Source organism: Nerophis lumbriciformis, linkage group LG25 (assembly GCF_033978685.3).
Source record: "Nerophis lumbriciformis linkage group LG25, RoL_Nlum_v2.1, whole genome shotgun sequence".
In the NCBI taxonomy this organism is placed as follows: Eukaryota; Metazoa; Chordata; class Actinopteri; order Syngnathiformes; family Syngnathidae; genus Nerophis; species Nerophis lumbriciformis.
The window spans coordinates 4610816-4635000 of NC_084572.2; positions in this window are offsets into that span (position 1 = coordinate 4610816).

The window sequence follows — 24185 nt, forward strand, 5'->3', positions numbered from 1 at the left end:
ATGGACTGGACTCTCACTATTATGTTAGATCCACAATGGACTGGACTCTCACTATTATGTTAGATTCACTATGGAGTGGACTCCCACTATTATGTTGGATCCACTATGGACTGGACTCCCACTATTATATTAGATCCACTTTGGACTGGACTCTCACTATTATGTTAGATCCACAATGGACTGGACTCTCACTATTATATTAGATCCACTATGGACTGAACTCTCACACTATTATGTTAGATCCACTATGGACTGGACTCTCACTATTATGTTAGATCCACTATGGACTGGACTCCCACTATTATATTAGATCCACTATGGACTGGACTCTCACTATTATGGTAGATCCACAATGGACTGGACTCTCACTATTATGTTAGATCCACTATGGACTGGACACTCTAACTATTATGTTAGATCCACTATGGACTGGACTCTCACTATTATGTTAGATCCACCTTGGACTGGACTTTCACTAATATGTTAGATCCACTATGGACTGGACTCTCACTATTATGTTAGATCCACTATGGACTGGACTCTCACTATTATGTTAGATCAACAATGGACTGGACTCTCACTATTATGTTAGATCCACTATGGACTGGACTCTCACACTTTTATGTTAGATCCACTATGGACTGGACTCTCACACTATTATGTTAGATCCACTATGGACTGGACTCACACTATTATGTTAGATCCACAATGGACTGGACTCCCACTATTATGTTAGATCCACTATGGACTGGACTCCCACTATTATATTAGATCCACTATGGACTGGACTCTCACTATTATGGTAGATCCACAATGGACTGGACTCTCACTATTATGTTAGATCCACTATGGACTGGACTCTCACCCTATTATGTTAGATCCACTATGGACTGGACTCTCACTATTATGTTAGATCCACTATGGACTGGACTCCCACTATTATGTTAGATCCACTATGGACTGGACTCTCACTATTATGTTAGATCAACAATGGACTGGACTCTCACTATTATGTTAGATCCACTATGGACTGGACTCTCACTATTATGTTAGATCCACTATGGACTGGACTCCCACTATTATATTAGATCCACTATGGACTGGACTCTCACTATTATGTTAGATCCACAATGGACTGGACTCTCACTATTATGTTAGATCCACTATGGAGTGGACTCCCACTATTATGTTGGATCCACTATGGACTGGACTCCCACTATTATATTAGATCCACTTTGGACTGGACTCTCACTATTATGTTAGATCCACAATGGACTGGACTCTCACTATTATGTTAGATCCACTATGGACTGAACTCTCACACTATTATGTTAGATCCACTATGGACTGGACTCTCACTATTATGTTAGATCCACTATGGACTGGACTCCCACTATTATATTAGATCCACTATGGACTGGACTCTCACTATTATGGTAGATCCACAATGGACTGGACTCTCACTATTATGTTAGATCCACTATGGACTGGACACTCTAACTATTATGTTAGATCCACTATGGACTGGACTCTCACTATTATGTTAGATCCACCTTGGACTGGACTTTCACTAATATGTTAGATCCACTATGGACTGGACTCTCACTATTATGTTAGATCCACAATGGACTGGACTCTCACTATTATGTTAGATCCACTATGGACTGGACTCTCACACTATTATGTTAGATCCACTATGGACTGGACTCTCACTATTATGTTAGATCCACAATGGACTGGACTCCCACTATTATGTTAGATCCACTATGGACTGGACTCTCACTATTATGGTAGATCCACAATGGACTGGACTCTCACTATTATGTTAGATCCACTATGGACTGGACTCTCACTATTATGTTGGATCCACTATGGACTGGACTCTCACTATTATGTTAGATCCACTATGGACTGGACTCTCACTATTATGTTAGATCCACTATGGACTGGACTCCCACTATTATATTAGATCCACTATGGACTGGACTCTCACTATTATGTTAGATCCACAATGGACTGGACTCTCACTATTATGTTAGATCCACTATGGAGTGGACTCCCACTATTATGTTGGATCCACTATGGACTGGACTCCCACTATTATATTAGATCCACTTTGGACTGGACTCTCACTATTATGTTAGATCCACAATGGACTGGACTCTCACTATTATGTTAGATCCACTATGGACTGAACTCTCACACTATTATGTTAGATCCACTATGGACTGGACTCTCACTATTATGTTAGATCCACTATGGACTGGACTCCCACTATTATATTAGATCCACTATGGACTGGACTCTCACTATTATGGTAGATCCACAATGGACTGGACTCTCACTATTATGTTAGATCCACTAGGGACTGGACACTCTAACTATTATGTTAGATCCACTATGGACTGGACTCTCACTATTATGTTAGATCCACCTTGGACTGGACTTTCACTAATATGTTAGATCCACTATGGACTGGACTCTCACTATTATGTTAGATCCACTATGGACTGGACTCTCACTATTATGTTAGATCCACAATGGACTGGACTCTCACTATTATGTTAGATCCACTATGGACTGGACTCTCACTATTATGTTAGATCCACTATGGACTGGACTCCCACTATTATGTTAGATCCACTATGGACTGGACTCCCACTATTATGTTAGATCCACTATGGACTGGACTCTCACTATTATGTTAGATCCACTATGGACTGGACTCCCACTATTATATTAGATCCACTATGGACTGGACATTCACTATTATGTTAGATCCACTATGGACTGGACTCTCACTATTATGTTAGATCCACTATGGACTGGACTCTCACACTATTATGTTAGATCCGCTATGGACTGGACTCTCACTATTATGTTAGATCCACTATGGACTGGACTCCCACTATTATGTTAGATCCACTATGGACTGGACTCCCACTATTATATTAGATCCACTATGGACTGGACCCTCACTATTATGGTAGATCCACAATGGACTGGACTCTCACACTATTATGTTAGATCCACTATGGACTGGACTCTCACTATTATGTTGGATCCACTATGGACTGGACTCTCACTATTATGTTAGATCCACTATGGACTGGACTCTCACTATTATGGTAGATCCACAATGGACTGGACTCTCACACTATTATGTTAGATCCACTATGGACTGGACTCTCACTATTATGTTAGATCCACTATGGACTGGACTCTCACTCTTATGTTAGATCCACTATGGACTGGACTCTCACTATTATGTTAGATCCACTATGGACTGGACTCTCACTATTATTTTAGATACACTATGGACTGGACTCTCACTATTATGTTAGATCCACTATGGACTGGACTCTCACTATTATGTTAGATCCACTATGGACTGGACTTTCACTATTATGTTAGATCCACTATGGACTGAACTCTCACACTATTATGTTAGATCCACTATGGACTGGACTCTCACTATTATGTTAGATCCACTATGGACTGGACTCCCACTATTATATTAGATCCACTATGGACTGGACTCTCACTATTATGGTAGATCCACAATGGACTGGACTCTCACTATTATGTTAGATCCACTAGGGACTGGACACTCTAACTATTATGTTAGATCCACTATGGACTGGACTCTCACTATTATGTTAGATCCACCTTGGACTGGACTTTCACTAATATGTTAGATCCACTATGGACTGGACTCTCACTATTATGTTAGATCCACTATGGACTGGACTCTCACTATTATGTTAGATCCACAATGGACTGGACTCTCACTATTATGTTAGATCCACTATGGACTGGACTCTCACTATTATGTTAGATCCACTATGGACTGGACTCCCACTATTATGTTAGATCCACTATGGACTGGACTCCCACTATTATGTTAGATCCACTATGGACTGGACTCTCACTATTATGTTAGATCCACTATGGACTGGACTCCCACTATTATATTAGATCCACTATGGACTGGACTCTCACTATTATGTTAGATCCACTATGGACTGGACTCTCACTATTATGTTAGATCCACTATGGACTGGACTCTCACACTATTATGTTAGATCCGCTATGGACTGGACACTCACTATTATGTTAGATCCACTATGGACTGGACTCCCACTATTATGTTAGATCCACTATGGACTGGACTCCCACTATTATATTAGATCCACTATGGACTGGACCCTCACTATTATGGTAGATCCACAATGGACTGGACTCTCACACTATTATGTTAGACCCACTATGGACTGGACTCTCACTATTATGTTGGATCCACTATGGACTGGACTCTCACTATTATGTTAGATCCACTATGGACTGGACTCTCACTATTATGGTAGATCCACAATGGACTGGACTCTCACACTATTATGTTAGATCCACTATGGACTGGACTCTCACTATTATGTTAGATCCACTATGGACTGGACTCTCACTCTTATGTTAGATCCACTATGGACTGGACTCTCACTATTATGTTAGATCCACTATGGACTGGACTCTCACTATTATGTTAGATACACTATGGACTGGACTCTCACTATTATGTTAGATCCACTATGGACTGGACTCTCACTATTATGTTAGATCCACTATGGACTGGACTCTCACACTATTATGTTAGATCCACTATGGACTGGACTGTCACTATTATGTTAGATCCACTATGGACTGGACTCTCACTATTATGTTAGATCCACTATGGACTGGACTCTCACTATTATGTTAGATCCACTATGGACTGGACTCTCACTATTATGGTAGATCCACAATGGACTGGACTCTCACTATTATGTTATATCCACTATGGACTGGACTCTCACTATTATGTTAGATCCACTATGGACTGGACTCCCACTATTATGTTAGATCCACTATGGACTGGACTCTCACTATTATGTTAGATCCACTATGGACTGGACTCTCACTATTATGTTAGATCCACTATGGACTGGACACTCACTATTATGTTAGATCCACTATGGACTGGACTCTCACTATTATGTTAGATCCACTACGGACTGGACTCTCACTATTATGTTAGATCCACAATGGACTGGACTCTCACTATTATGTTAGATCCACTATGGACTGGACTCCCACTATTATGTTAGATCCACTATGGACTGGACTCTCACTATTATGTTAGATCAACAATGGACTGGACTCTCACACTATTATGTTAGATCCACTATGGACTGGACTCTCACTATTATGTTAGATCCACTATGGACTGGACTCCCACTATTATATTAGATCCACTATGGACTGGACTCTCACTATTATGTTAGATCCACAATGAACTGGACTCTCACTATTATGTTAGATCCACTATGGAGTGGACTCCCACTATTATGTTAGATCCACTATGGACTGGACTCCCACTATTATATTAGATCCACTATGGACTGGACTCTCACTATTATGTTAGATCCACAATGGACTGGACTCTCACTATTATGTTAGATCCACTATGGACTGAACTCTCACACTATTATGTTAGATCCACTATGGACTGGACTCTCACTATTATGTTAGATCCACTATGGACTGGACTCTCACTATTATGGTAGATCCACAATGGACTGGACTCTCACTATTATGTTAGATCCACTATGGACTGGACTCCCACTATTATGTTAGATCCACTATGGACTGGACTCTCACTATTATGTTAGATCCACTATGGACTGGACTCTCACTATTATGTTAGATCCACTATGGACTGGACTCCCACTATTATATTAGATCCACTATGGACTGGACTCTCACTATTATGTTAGATCCACTATGGACTGGACTCTCACTATTATGTTAGATCCACTATGGACTGGACTCTCACACTATTATGTTAGATCCGCTATGGACTGGACTCTCACTATTATGTTAGATCCACTATGGACTGGACTCCCACTATTATGTTAGATCCACTATGGACTGGACTCCCACTATTATATTAGATCCACTATGGACTGGACCCTCACTATCATGGTAGATCCACAATGGACTGGACTCTCACACTATTATGTTAGATCCACTATGGACTGGACTCTCACTATTATGTTGGATCCACTATGGACTGGACTCTCACTATTATGTTAGATCCACTATGGACTGGACTCTCACTATTATGGTAGATCCACAATGGACTGGACTCTCACACTATTATGTTAGATCCACTATGGACTGGACTCTCACTATTATGTTAGATCCACTATGGACTGGACTCTCACTCTTATGTTAGATCCACTATGGACTGGACTCTCACTATTATGTTAGATCCACTATGGACTGGACTCTCACTATTATGTTAGATACACTATGGACTGGACTCTCACTATTATGTTAGATCCACTATGGACTGGACTCTCACTATTATGTTAGATCCACTATGGACTGGACTCTCACACTATTATGTTAGATCCACTATGGACTGGACTGTCACTATTATGTTAGATCCACTATGGACTGGACTCTCACTATTATGTTAGATCCACTATGGACTGGACTCTCACTATTATGTTAGATCCACTATGGACTGGACTCTCACTATTATGTTAGATCCACTATGGACTGGACTCTCACTATTATGGTAGATCCACAATGGACTGGACTCTCACTATTATGTTATATCCACTATGGACTGGACTCTCACTATTATGTTAGATCCACTATGGACTGGACTCCCACTATTATGTTAGATCCACTATGGACTGTACTCTCACTATTATGTTAGATCCACTATGGACTGGACTCTCACTATTATGTTAGATTCACTATGGACTGGACACTCACTATTATGTTAGATCCACTATGGACTGGACTCTCACTATTATGTTAGATCCACTACGGACTGGACTCTCACTATTATGTTAGATCCACAATGGACTGGACTCTCACTATTATGTTAGATCCACTATGGACTGGACTCCCACTATTATGTTAGATCCACTATGGACTGGACTCTCACTATTATGTTAGATCAACAATGGACTGGACTCTCACTATTATGTTAGATCCACTATGGACTGGACTCCCACTATTATATTAGATCCACTATGGACTGGACTCTCACTATTATGGTAGATCCACAATGGACTGGACTCTCACTATTATGTTAGATCCACTAGGGACTGGACACTCTAACTATTATGTTAGATCCACTATGGACTGGACTCTCACTATTATGTTAGATCCACCTTGGACTGGACTTTCACTAATATGTTAGATCCACTATGGACTGGACTCTCACTATTATGTTAGATCCACTATGGACTGGACTCTCACACTTTAATGTTAGATCCACTATGGACTGGACTCTCACACTATTATGTTAGATCCACTATGGACTGGACTCTCACTATTATGTTAGATCCACAATGGACTGGACTCCCACTATTATGTTAGATCCACTATGAACTGGACTCCCACTATTATATTAGATCCACTATGGACTGGACTCTCACTATTATGGTAGATCCACAATGGACTGGACTCTCACTATTATGTTAGATCCACTATGGACTGGACTCTCACCCTATTATGTTAGATCCACTATGGACTGGACTCTCACTATTATGTTAGATCCACTATCGACTGGACTCCCACTATTATGTTAGATCCACTAAGGACTGGACTCTCACTATTATGTTAGATCAACAATGGACTGGACTCTCACTATTATGTTAGATCCACTATGGACTGGACTCCCACTATTATATTAGATCCGCTATGGACTGGACTCTCAATATTATGTTAGATCCACAATGGACTGGACTCTCACTATTATGTTAGATCCACTATGGACTGGACTCTCACTATTATGTTAGATCCACTATGGACTGGACTCTCACTATTATGTTAGATCCACTATGGACTGGACTCTCACTATTATGTTAGATCCACTATGGACTGGACTCTCACTATTATGTTGGATCCACTATGGACTGGACTCCCACTATTATATTAGATCCACTATGGACTGGACTCTCACTATTATGTTAGATCCACAATGGACTGGACTCTCACTATTATGTTAGATTCACTATGGAGTGGACTCCCACTATTATGTTGGATCCACTATGGACTGGACTCCCACTATTATATTAGATCCACTTTGGACTGGACTCTCACTATTATGTTAGATCCACAATGGACTGGACTCTCACTATTATATTAGATCCACTATGGACTGAACTCTCACACTATTATGTTAGATCCACTATGGACTGGACTCTCACTATTATGTTAGATCCACTATGGACTGGACTCCCACTATTATATTAGATCCACTATGGACTGGACTCTCACTATTATGGTAGATCCACAATGGACTGGACTCTCACTATTATGTTAGATCCACTATGGACTGGACACTCTAACTATTATGTTAGATCCACTATGGACTGGACTCTCACTATTATGTTAGATCCACCTTGGACTGGACTTTCACTAATATGTTAGATCCACTATGGACTGGACTCTCACTATTATGTTAGATCCACTATGGACTGGACTCTCACTATTATGTTAGATCAACAATGGACTGGACTCTCACTATTATGTTAGATCCACTATGGACTGGACTCTCACACTTTTATGTTAGATCCACTATGGACTGGACTCTCACACTATTATGTTAGATCCACTATGGACTGGACTCACACTATTATGTTAGATCCACAATGGACTGGACTCCCACTATTATGTTAGATCCACTATGGACTGGACTCCCACTATTATATTAGATCCACTATGGACTGGACTCTCACTATTATGGTAGATCCACAATGGACTGGACTCTCACTATTATGTTAGATCCACTATGGACTGGACTCTCACCCTATTATGTTAGATCCACTATGGACTGGACTCTCACTATTATGTTAGATCCACTATGGACTGGACTCCCACTATTATGTTAGATCCACTATGGACTGGACTCTCACTATTATGTTAGATCAACAATGGACTGGACTCTCACTATTATGTTAGATCCACTATGGACTGGACTCTCACTATTATGTTAGATCCACTATGGACTGGACTCCCACTATTATATTAGATCCACTATGGACTGGACTCTCACTATTATGTTAGATCCACAATGGACTGGACTCTCACTATTATGTTAGATCCACTATGGAGTGGACTCCCACTATTATGTTGGATCCACTATGGACTGGACTCCCACTATTATATTAGATCCACTTTGGACTGGACTCTCACTATTATGTTAGATCCACAATGGACTGGACTCTCACTATTATGTTAGATCCACTATGGACTGAACTCTCACACTATTATGTTAGATCCACTATGGACTGGACTCTCACTATTATGTTAGATCCACTATGGACTGGACTCCCACTATTATATTAGATCCACTATGGACTGGACTCTCACTATTATGGTAGATCCACAATGGACTGGACTCCCACTATTATGTTAGATCCACTATGGACTGGACACTCTAACTATTATGTTAGATCCACTATGGACTGGACTCTCACTATTATGTTAGATCCACCTTGGACTGGACTTTCACTAATATGTTAGATCCACTATGGACTGGACTCTCACTATTATGTTAGATCCACAATGGACTGGACTCTCACTATTATGTTAGATCCACTATGGACTGGACTCTCACACTATTATGTTAGATCCACTATGGACTGGACTCTCACTATTATGTTAGATCCACAATGGACTGGACTCCCACTATTATGTTAGATCCACTATGGACTGGACTCTCACTATTATGGTAGATCCACAATGGACTGGACTCTCACTATTATGTTAGATCCACTATGGACTGGACTCTCACTATTATGTTGGATCCACTATGGACTGGACTCTCACTATTATGTTAGATCCACTATGGACTGGACTCTCACTATTATGTTAGATCCACTATGGACTGGACTCCCACTATTATATTAGATCCACTATGGACTGGACTCTCACTATTATGTTAGATCCACAATGGACTGGACTCTCACTATTATGTTAGATCCACTATGGAGTGGACTCCCACTATTATGTTGGATCCACTATGGACTGGACTCCCACTATTATATTAGATCCACTTTGGACTGGACTCTCACTATTATGTTAGATCCACAATGGACTGGACTCTCACTATTATGTTAGATCCACTATGGACTGAACTCTCACACTATTATGTTAGATCCACTATGGACTGGACTCTCACTATTATGTTAGATCCACTATGGACTGGACTCCCACTATTATATTAGATCCACTATGGACTGGACTCTCACTATTATGGTAGATCCACAATGGACTGGACTCTCACTATTATGTTAGATCCACTAGGGACTGGACACTCTAACTATTATGTTAGATCCACTATGGACTGGACTCTCACTATTATGTTAGATCCACCTTGGACTGGACTTTCACTAATATGTTAGATCCACTATGGACTGGACTCTCACTATTATGTTAGATCCACTATGGACTGGACTCTCACTATTATGTTAGATCCACAATGGACTGGACTCTCACTATTATGTTAGATCCACTATGGACTGGACTCTCACTATTATGTTAGATCCACTATGGACTGGACTCCCACTATTATGTTAGATCCACTATGGACTGGACTCCCACTATTATGTTAGATCCACTATGGACTGGACTCTCACTATTATGTTAGATCCACTATGGACTGGACTCCCACTATTATATTAGATCCACTATGGACTGGACATTCACTATTATGTTAGATCCACTATGGACTGGACTCTCACTATTATGTTAGATCCACTATGGACTGGACTCTCACACTATTATGTTAGATCCGCTATGGACTGGACTCTCACTATTATGTTAGATCCACTATGGACTGGACTCCCACTATTATGTTAGATCCACTATGGACTGGACTCCCACTATTATATTAGATCCACTATGGACTGGACCCTCACTATTATGGTAGATCCACAATGGACTGGACTCTCACACTATTATGTTAGATCCACTATGGACTGGACTCTCACTATTATGTTGGATCCACTATGGACTGGACTCTCACTATTATGTTAGATCCACTATGGACTGGACTCTCACTATTATGGTAGATCCACAATGGACTGGACTCTCACACTATTATGTTAGATCCACTATGGACTGGACTCTCACTATTATGTTAGATCCACTATGGACTGGACTCTCACTCTTATGTTAGATCCACTATGGACTGGACTCTCACTATTATGTTAGATCCACTATGGACTGGACTCTCACTATTATTTTAGATACACTATGGACTGGACTCTCACTATTATGTTAGATCCACTATGGACTGGACTCTCACTATTATGTTAGATCCACTATGGACTGGACTTTCACTATTATGTTAGATCCACTATGGACTGAACTCTCACACTATTATGTTAGATCCACTATGGACTGGACTCTCACTATTATGTTAGATCCACTATGGACTGGACTCCCACTATTATATTAGATCCACTATGGACTGGACTCTCACTATTATGGTAGATCCACAATGGACTGGACTCTCACTATTATGTTAGATCCACTAGGGACTGGACACTCTAACTATTATGTTAGATCCACTATGGACTGGACTCTCACTATTATGTTAGATCCACCTTGGACTGGACTTTCACTAATATGTTAGATCCACTATGGACTGGACTCTCACTATTATGTTAGATCCACTATGGACTGGACTCTCACTATTATGTTAGATCCACAATGGACTGGACTCTCACTATTATGTTAGATCCACTATGGACTGGACTCTCACTATTATGTTAGATCCACTATGGACTGGACTCCCACTATTATGTTAGATCCACTATGGACTGGACTCCCACTATTATGTTAGATCCACTATGGACTGGACTCTCACTATTATGTTAGATCCACTATGGACTGGACTCCCACTATTATATTAGATCCACTATGGACTGGACTCTCACTATTATGTTAGATCCACTATGGACTGGACTCTCACTATTATGTTAGATCCACTATGGACTGGACTCTCACACTATTATGTTAGATCCGCTATGGACTGGACACTCACTATTATGTTAGATCCACTATGGACTGGACTCCCACTATTATGTTAGATCCACTATGGACTGGACTCCCACTATTATATTAGATCCACTATGGACTGGACCCTCACTATTATGGTAGATCCACAATGGACTGGACTCTCACACTATTATGTTAGACCCACTATGGACTGGACTCTCACTATTATGTTGGATCCACTATGGACTGGACTCTCACTATTATGTTAGATCCACTATGGACTGGACTCTCACTATTATGGTAGATCCACAATGGACTGGACTCTCACACTATTATGTTAGATCCACTATGGACTGGACTCTCACTATTATGTTAGATCCACTATGGACTGGACTCTCACTCTTATGTTAGATCCACTATGGACTGGACTCTCACTATTATGTTAGATCCACTATGGACTGGACTCTCACTATTATGTTAGATACACTATGGACTGGACTCTCACTATTATGTTAGATCCACTATGGACTGGACTCTCACTATTATGTTAGATCCACTATGGACTGGACTCTCACACTATTATGTTAGATCCACTATGGACTGGACTGTCACTATTATGTTAGATCCACTATGGACTGGACTCTCACTATTATGTTAGATCCACTATGGACTGGACTCTCACTATTATGTTAGATCCACTATGGACTGGACTCTCACTATTATGGTAGATCCACAATGGACTGGACTCTCACTATTATGTTATATCCACTATGGACTGGACTCTCACTATTATGTTAGATCCACTATGGACTGGACTCCCACTATTATGTTAGATCCACTATGGACTGGACTCTCACTATTATGTTAGATCCACTATGGACTGGACTCTCACTATTATGTTAGATCCACTATGGACTGGACACTCACTATTATGTTAGATCCACTATGGACTGGACTCTCACTATTATGTTAGATCCACTACGGACTGGACTCTCACTATTATGTTAGATCCACAATGGACTGGACTCTCACTATTATGTTAGATCCACTATGGACTGGACTCCCACTATTATGTTAGATCCACTATGGACTGGACTCTCACTATTATGTTAGATCAACAATGGACTGGACTCTCACACTATTATGTTAGATCCACTATGGACTGGACTCTCACTATTATGTTAGATCCACTATGGACTGGACTCCCACTATTATATTAGATCCACTATGGACTGGACTCTCACTATTATGTTAGATCCACAATGAACTGGACTCTCACTATTATGTTAGATCCACTATGGAGTGGACTCCCACTATTATGTTAGATCCACTATGGACTGGACTCCCACTATTATATTAGATCCACTATGGACTGGACTCTCACTATTATGTTAGATCCACAATGGACTGGACTCTCACTATTATGTTAGATCCACTATGGACTGAACTCTCACACTATTATGTTAGATCCACTATGGACTGGACTCTCACTATTATGTTAGATCCACTATGGACTGGACTCTCACTATTATGGTAGATCCACAATGGACTGGACTCTCACTATTATGTTAGATCCACTATGGACTGGACTCCCACTATTATGTTAGATCCACTATGGACTGGACTCTCACTATTATGTTAGATCCACTATGGACTGGACTCTCACTATTATGTTAGATCCACTATGGACTGGACTCCCACTATTATATTAGATCCACTATGGACTGGACTCTCACTATTATGTTAGATCCACTATGGACTGGACTCTCACTATTATGTTAGATCCACTATGGACTGGACTCTCACACTATTATGTTAGATCCGCTATGGACTGGACTCTCACTATTATGTTAGATCCACTATGGACTGGACTCCCACTATTATGTTAGATCCACTATGGACTGGACTCCCACTATTATATTAGATCCACTATGGACTGGACCCTCACTATCATGGTAGATCCACAATGGACTGGACTCTCACACTATTATGTTAGATCCACTATGGACTGGACTCTCACTATTATGTTGGATCCACTATGGACTGGACTCTCACTATTATGTTAGATCCACTATGGACTGGACTCTCACTATTATGGTAGATCCACAATGGACTGGACTCTCACACTATTATGTTAGATCCACTATGGACTGGACTCTCACTATTATGTTAGATCCACTATGGACTGGACTCTCACTCTTATGTTAGATCCACTATGGACTGGACTCTCACTATTATGTTAGATCCACTATGGACTGGACTCTCACTATTATGTTAGATACACTATGGACTGGACTCTCACTATTATGTTAGATCCACTATGGACTGGACTCTCACTATTATGTTAGATCCACTATGGACTGGACTCTCACACTATTATGTTAGATCCACTATGGACTGGACTGTCACTATTATGTTAGATCCACTATGGACTGGACTCTCACTATTATGTTAGATCCACTATGGACTGGACTCTCACTATTATGTTAGATCCACTATGGACTGGACTCTCACTATTATGTTAGATCCACTATGGACTGGACTCTCACTATTATGGTAGATCCACAATGGACTGGACTCTCACTATTATGTTATATCCACTATGGACTGGACTCTCACTATTATGTTAGATCCACTATGGACTGGACTCCCACTATTATGTTAGATCCACTATGGACTGTACTCTCACTATTATGTTAGATCCACTATGGACTGGACTCTCACTATTATGTTAGATTCACTATGGACTGGACACTCACTATTATGTTAGATCCACTATGGACTGGACTCTCACTATTATGTTAGATCCACTACGGACTGGACTCTCACTATTATGTTAGATCCACAATGGACTGGACTCTCACTATTATGTTAGATCCACTATGGACTGGACTCCCACTATTATGTTAGATCCACTATGGACTGGACTCTCACTATTATGTTAGATCAACAATGGACTGGACTCTCACTATTATGTTAGATCCACTATGGACTGGACTCCCACTATTATATTAGATCCACTATGGACTGGACTCTCACTATTATGGTAGATCCACAATGGACTGGACTCTCACTATTATGTTAGATCCACTAGGGACTGGACACTCTAACTATTATGTTAGATCCACTATGGACTGGACTCTCACTATTATGTTAGATCCACCTTGGACTGGACTTTCACTAATATGTTAGATCCACTATGGACTGGACTCTCACTATTATGTTAGATCCACTATGGACTGGACTCTCACTATTATGTTAGATCCACAATGGACTGGACTCTCACTATTATGTTAGATCCACTATGGACTGGACTCTCACTATTATGTTAGATCCACTATGGACTGGACTCCCACTATTATGTTAGATCCACTATGGACTGGACTCCCACTATTATGTTAGATCCACTATGGACTGGACTCTCACTATTATGTTAGATCCACTATGGACTGGACTCCCACTATTATATTAGATCCACTATGGACTGGACATTCACTATTATGTTAGATCCACTATGGACTGGACTCTCACTATTATGTTAGATCCACTATGGACTGGACTCTCACACTATTATGTTAGATCCGCTATGGACTGGACTCTCACTATTATGTTAGATCCACTATGGACTGGACTCCCACTATTATGTTAGATCCACTATGGACTGGACTCCCACTATTATATTAGATCCACTATGGACTGGACCCTCACTATTATGGTAGATCCACAATGGACTGGACTCTCACACTATTATGTTAGATCCACTATGGACTGGACTCTCACTATTATGTTGGATCCACTATGGACTGGACTCTCACTATTATGTTAGATCCACTATGGACTGGACTCTCACTATTATGGTAGATCCACAATGGACTGGACTCTCACACTATTATGTTAGATCCACTATGGACTGGACTCTCACTATTATGTTAGATCCACTATGGACTGGACTCTCACTCTTATGTTAGATCCACTATGGACTGGACTCTCACTATTATGTTAGATCCACTATGGACTGGACTCTCACTATTATGTTAGATACACTATGGACTGGACTCTCACTATTATGTTAGATCCACTATGGACTGGACTCTCACTATTATGTTAGATCCACTATGGACTGGACTTTCACTATTATGTTAGATCCACTATGGACTGAACTCTCACACTATTATGTTAGATCCACTATGGACTGGACTCTCACTATTATGTTAGATCCACTATGGACTGGACTCCCACTATTATATTAGATCCACTATGGACTGGACTCTCACTATTATGGTAGATCCACAATGGACTGGACTCTCACTATTATGTTAGATCCACTAGGGACTGGACACTCTAACTATTATGTTAGATCCACTATGGACTGGACTCTCACTATTATGTTAGATCCACCTTGGACTGGACTTTCACTAATATGTTAGATCCACTATGGACTGGACTCTCACTATTATGTTAGATCCACTATGGACTGGACTCTCACTATTATGTTAGATCCACAATGGACTGGACTCTCACTATTATGTTAGATCCACTATGGACTGGACTCTCACTATTATGTTAGATCCACTATGGACTGGACTCCCACTATTATGTTAGATCCACTATGGACTGGACTCCCACTATTATGTTAGATCCACTATGGACTGGACTCTCACTATTATGTTAGATCCACTATGGACTGGACTCCCACTATTATATTAGATCCACTATGGACTGGACTCTCACTATTATGTTAGATCCACTATGGACTGGACTCTCACTATTATGTTAGATCCACTATGGACTGGACTCTCACACTATTATGTTAGATCCGCTATGGACTGGACACTCACTATTATGTTAGATCCACTATGGACTGGACTCCCACTATTATGTTAGATCCACTATGGACTGGACTCCCACTATTATATTAGATCCACTATGGACTGGACCCTCACTATTATGGTAGATCCACAATGGACTGGACTCTCACACTATTATGTTAGACCCACTATGGACTGGACTCTCACTATTATGTTGGATCCACTATGGACTGGACTCTCACTATTATGTTAGATCCACTATGGACTGGACTCTCACTATTATGGTAGATCCACAATGGACTGGACTCTCACACTATTATGTTAGATCCACTATGGACTGGACTCTCACTATTATGTTAGATCCACTATGGACTGGACTCTCACTCTTATGTTAGATCCACTATGGACTGGACTCTCACTATTATGTTAGATCCACTATGGACTGGACTCTCACTATTATGTTAGATACACTATGGACTGGACTCTCACTATTATGTTAGATCCACTATGGACTGGACTCTCACTATTATGTTAGATCCACTATGGACTGGACTCTCACACTATTATGTTAGATCCACTATGGACTGGACTGTCACTATTATGTTAGATCCACTATGGACTGGACTCTCACTATTATGTTAGATCCACTATGGACTGGACTCTCACTATTATGTTAGATCCACTATGGACTGGACTCTCACTATTATGTTAGATCCACTATGGACTGGACTCTCACTATTATGGTAGATCCACAATGGACTGGACTCTCACTATTATGTTATATCCACTATGGACTGGACTCTCACTATTATGTTAGATCCACTATGGACTGGACTCCCACTATTATGTTAGATCCACTATGGACTGGACTTTCACTATTATGTTAGATCCACTATTGACTGGACTCTCACTATTATGTTAGATCCACTATGGACTGGACACTCACTATTATGTTAGATCCACTATGGACTGGACTCTCACTATTATGTTAGATCCACTACGGACTGGACTCTCACTATTATGTTAGATCCACAATGGACTGGACTCTCACTATTATGTTAGATCCACTATGGACTGGACTCCCACTATTATGTTAGATCCACTATGGACTGGACTCTCACTATTATGTTAGATCAACAATGGACTGGACTCTCACACTATTATGTTAGATCCACTATGGACTGGACTCTCACTATTATGTTAGATCCACTATGGACTGGACTCCCACTATTATATTAGATCCACTATGGACTGGACTCTCACTATTATGTTAGATCCACAATGAACTGGACTCTCACTATTATGTTAGATCCACTATGGAGTGGACTCCCACTATTATGTTAGATCCACTATGGACTGGACTCCCACTATTATATTAGATCCACTATGGACTGGACTCTCACTATTATGTTAGATCCACAATGGACTGGACTCTCACTATTATGTTAGATCCACTATGGACTGAACTCTCACACTATTATGTTAGATCCACTATGGACTGGACTCTCACTATTATGTTAGATCCACTATGGACTGGACTCTCACTATTATGGTAGATCCACAATGGACTGGACTCTCACTATTATGTTAGATCCACTATGGACTGGACTCCCACTATTATGTTAGATCCACTATGGACTGGACTCCCACTATTATGTTAGATCCACTATGGACTGGACTCTCACTATTATGTTAGATCCACTATGGACTGGACTCCCACTATTATATTAGATCCACTATGGACTGGACTCTCACTATTATGTTAGATCCACTATGGACTGGACTCTCACTATTATGTTAGATCCACTATGGACTGGACTCTCACACTATTATGTTAGATCCGCTATGGACTGGACTCTCACTATTATGTTAGATCCACTATGGACTGGACTCCCACTATTATGTTAGATCCACTATGGACTGGACTCCCACTATTATATTAGATCCACTATGGACTGGACCCTCACTATTATGGTAGATCCACAATGGACTGGACTCTCACACTATTATGTTAGATCCACTATGGACTGGACTCTCACTATTATGTTGGATCCACTATGGACTGGACTCTCACTATTATGTTAGATCCACTATGGACTGGACTCTCACTATTATGGTAGATCCACAATGGACTGGACTCTCACACTATTATGTTAGATCCACTATGGACTGGACTCTCACTATTATGTTAGATCCACTATGGACTGGACTCTCACTCTTATGTTAGATCCACTATGGACTGGACTCTCACTATTATGTTAGATCCACTATGGACTGGACTCTCACTATTATGTTAGATACACTATGGACTGGACTCTCACTATTATGTTAGATCCACTATGGACTGGACTCTCACTATTATGTTAGATCCACTATGGACTGGACTCTCACACTATTATGTTAGATCCACTATGGACTGGACTGTCACTATTATGTTAGATCCACTATGGACTGGACTCTCACTATTATGTTAGATCCACTATGGACTGGACTCTCACTATTATGTTAGATCCACTATGGACTGGACTCTCACTATTATGTTAGATCCACTATGGACTGGACTCTCACTATTATGGTAGATCCACAATGGACTGGACTCTCACTATTATGTTATATCCACTATGGACTGGACTCTCACTATTATGTTAGATCCACTATGGACTGGACTCCCACTATTATGTTAGATCCACTATGGACTGTACTCTCACTATTATGTTAGATCCACTATGGACTGGACTCTCACTATTATGTTAGATCCACTATGGACTGGACACTCACTATTATGTTAGATCCACTATGGACTGGACTCTCACTATTATGTTAGATCCACTACGGACTGGACTCTCACTATTATGTTAGATCCACAATGGACTGGACTCTCACTATTATGTTAGATCCACTATGGACTGGACTCCCACTATTATGTTAGATCCACTATGGACTGGACTCTCACTATTATGTTAGATCAACAATGGACTGGACTCTCACACTATTATGTTAGATCCACTATGGACTGGACTCTCACTATTATGTTAGATCCACTATGGACTGGACTCCCACTATTATATTAGATCCACTATGGACTGGACTCTCACTATTATGTTAGATCCACAATGAACTGGACTCTCACTATTATGTTAGATCCACTATGGAGTGGACTCCCACTATTATGTTAGATCCACTATGGACTGGACTCCCACTATTATATTAGATCCACTATGGACTGGACTCTCACTATTATGTTAGATCCACAATGGACTGGACTCTCACTATTATGTTAGATCCACTATGGAGTGGACTCCCACTATTATGTTAGATCCACTATGGACTGGACTCCCACTATTATATTAGATCCACTATGGACTGGACTCTCACTATTATGTTAGATCCACAATGGACTGGACTCTCACTATTATGTTAGATCCACTATGGACTGAACTCTCACACTATTATGTTAGATCCACTATGGACTGGACTCTCACTATTATGTTAGATCCACTATGGACTGGACTCTCACTATTATGGTAGATCCACAATGGACTGGACTCTCACTATTATGTTAGATCCACTATGGACTGGACTCTCACACTATTATGTTAGATCCACTATGGACTGGACTCTCACTATTATGTTAGATCCACCTTGGACTGGACTTTCACTAATATGTTAGATCCACTATGGACTGGACTCCCACTATTATGTTAGATCCACTATGGACTGGACTCCCACTATTATGTTAGATCCACTATGGACTGGACTCTCACTATTATGTTAGATCCACTATGGACTGGACTCTCACTATTATGTTAGATCCACTATGGATAGGACTCTCACTATTATGTTGGATCCACTATGGACTGGACTTTCACAATATTATGCTAGACCCACTTGACGTCCGTTGCATCCGGTCTCCCCTAGGGCCGTGGGGGGGGGGGGGGGGGGGGGGGGGGGGCTTGTATTGTATCCTCCTACAGTGTGTAGTGAAGCATTTTTAGCTATTCCCCATCCTGCAGTGATAATGATACTTGTAAGAAAGTCACTTTATTTGTCGCCATGTGGGCGAGGATTAGTGATTTAGGAGTGGCTAAAACACTGCGGATGGACGTTAGCCGCTAGCAAGCTAGCCAATGTCTTAAAGCACCTCTTCCTGAGGGCGTTTCAGTGTTATAACTTCACCTTAATCGTTAGTTTCCAAGCCAAAATGCTCATACACTCTTAGAAATAAGGGTTCTAAAAGGGTTCTTCTACAAGGGCTGAGGTTCTAACTGGAACCATTTGCTTCTGAAAAACCCTTTCCCGAAGAAAGGGTTTTTCAAGGGTTCTTGGTAACGCTAATGGTTCCAGTAAGAACCATTTTGATCCGGAGAACCCTTTAAAACCCCTTTTCTGAATAATTGGTTTTAAAAGGGTTCTCACTAACACTAAGGGTTCCAGTAAGAACTATTTTGATCCAGAGAACCGTTTTTGGAAGAAAGAGTTCTTCAGGGATTGTTGAAAGCATGGGTAAGATCCTGTGTCACCAGGGACATACTTCCTGATAACATTCGCCAATAATGGTGCCTATCTTTAAATAAATGTTTTTCTCATTAAAATGTTTTGTTCAATGTCAACATGATAAATGACCACAATATAATATGAACTAAACTGATCTGTAGAATACAATATGGTTCTTTATAGAACCCTCAGAAGACAAGACGGTTATCGGTGAAAACCTTTGAAAAGGGATGTTTTTAGAACCCCCTGTGTCAGGTCTAGATGAAACCCTTGAAACATGAAAGAGTTCTTTGTGGAACTCCCTGTGTGGGTTCTAGATGAAACCCTTGAAACATGAAATGGTTCTTAGTGGAACTCCCTGCATAGGTTCTAGATGAAACCCTTGAAATACGAAAGGGTTCTTAGTGGAACTCCCTGCGTGGGTTCTAGATGAAAGTCTTGAAATACAAAAGGGTTCTTAGTGGAACTCCCTGTGTGGGTTCTAGATGAAACCCTTGAAATACGAAAGGGTTCTTAGTGGAACTCCCTGCGTGGGTTCTAGAAGAAAGTCTTGAAATACAAAAGGGTTCTTAGTGGAACTCCCTGTGTGGGTTCTAGATGAAACCCTTGAAATACGAAAGGGTTCTTAGTGGAACTCCCTGCGTGGGTTCTTTGTAGAACCTCTCATGGGGGGTTCTGGGTGGAACCTTACACACACAGTTCTAGGTAGAACCCTCCAAAAGGGTTCCAGGTGGAACCTTTATAAAAAGGTTCTACCTGGAGCCAAAAAGGGTTCTCCTATGAGGACGAGCCGAAGAACCATATATGGTTCTACTTAGCACTTTTATTTCTAAGAGTGTAGAGCAAAACCCTGTGTCGGTGCGCGTACCGCTTTTAGAAAGTCACGTGACCGATCATGAGCTGTTTTGGTCACGTGACCGATACGCCAACTGTGTCGCCTCCTCTGTGCCCTGTGAGCGGCTCTTTTCTACAGCCGGAGAAATAATAACTAAGAAGAGAAATCGTCTAAAATGTAATACGTCGGAAAAACTTGTTTTGTTTTTTTTAAATAAAAATGTGTAAAAAAATAAAATTAAAAAAATTCCCAGGCCACAATCATCCACAACACGTTCTCTTCGATTTCCATGTTATGATACATGTTCACATTATTTATTGACTGTATCTAAAAAAGATAAAAATATATTTTTATTTAAATGAAGATATGAAATAATCCTAAATGAAATACAATGACTTGGTTTATATTATTGTATATACTAGGGCAGGGGTCACCAACGCGGTGCCCGCGGTCACCAGGTAGCCCGTAAGGACCAGATGAGTCGCCCGCTGGCCTGTTCTAAAAATAGCTCAAAGAGCAGCACTTACCAGTGAGCTGCCTCTATTTTTTAAATTGTATTTATTTACTAGCAAGCTGGTCTCGCTTTGCTCGACATTTTTAATTCTAAAAGAGACAAAACTCAAATAGAATTTGAAAATCCAAGAAAATATTTTAAAGACTTGGTCTTCACTTGGAATAAGCGGTAGGAAATGGATGGATGGATGGGTCTTCACTTGTTTAAATAAATTCATTTATTTTTTACTTTGCTTCTTATTACTTTTAGAAATACAATTTTAGAGAAAAAATACAACCTTAAAAATGATTTTAGGATTTTTAAACAAATATACCTTTTTACCTTTTGAATTTCTTCCTCTTCTTTCCAGACAATTTAAATCAATGTTCAAGTAAGACAATGTTTTATTATTATTGTAAAGAATAATAAATATTTTAGCTTCTGGTTTTTCGACGAAGAATATTTGTGAAATATTTCTTCAAACTTACTATGATTAAAATTCAAAACAATTATTCTGGCAAATCTAGAAAATCTGTTTAAAATCAAATTTAAATCTTATTTCAAAGTATTTTGAATTTCTTTTAAAATTTTTGTTCTGGAAAATCTAGAAGAAATACTGATTTGTCTTTGTTAGAAATATAGCTTGGTCCAATTTGTTAAATATTCTAACAAAGTGCAGATTGGATTTTAACCAATTTAAAACATGTCATCAAAATTCTAAAATGTATCTTAATCAGGAAAAATGACTAATGATGTTCCATAAATTATTTTTTAAATTTTTTCAAAAAGATTCAAATTACCGTATTTTCCGCACTATTAGCCGCACCTAAAAACCACAAATTTACTCAAAAGCTGACAGTGCGGCTTATAACCCGGTGTGCTTTATATATGGATTAATATTAAGATTCATTTTCATAAAGTTTAGGTCTCGCAACTACGGTAAACAGCCGCCATCTTTTTTCCCCGTAGAAGAGGAAGTGCTTCTTCTTCTACGCAAGCAACCGCCAAGATAAGCACCCGCCCCCATAGAACAGGAAGCGCTTCTTCTTCTACTGTAAGCAACCACCCGCCCCCATAGAAGAAGAAGAAGCGCGCGGATATTACGTTTCATTTCCTTTGTGTGTTTACATCTGTACAGACCACAAAATGGCTCCTACTAAGCGACAGGTTTCCGGTTCATGAAAAGACGCAATCTCTCCATCCGCACACGGACTACTATTTCACAGCAACTGCCTAAAGACTTTCAAGAAAAGCTGGCTACTTTCCGTGCATATTGTAAAAACACGATAGCTGAAAAAAAGATCCGGCCAGAGAACATTATCAACATGGACGAGGTTCCACTGACTTTTGATATTCCTGTGAACCGCACTGTGGATACAACGGGAGCACGTACGGTGAATATTCGCACCACAGGGAATGAGAAGTCATCCTTCACTGTGGTTCTAGCTTGCCATGCTAATGGCCAGAAACTTCCACCCATGGTGATATT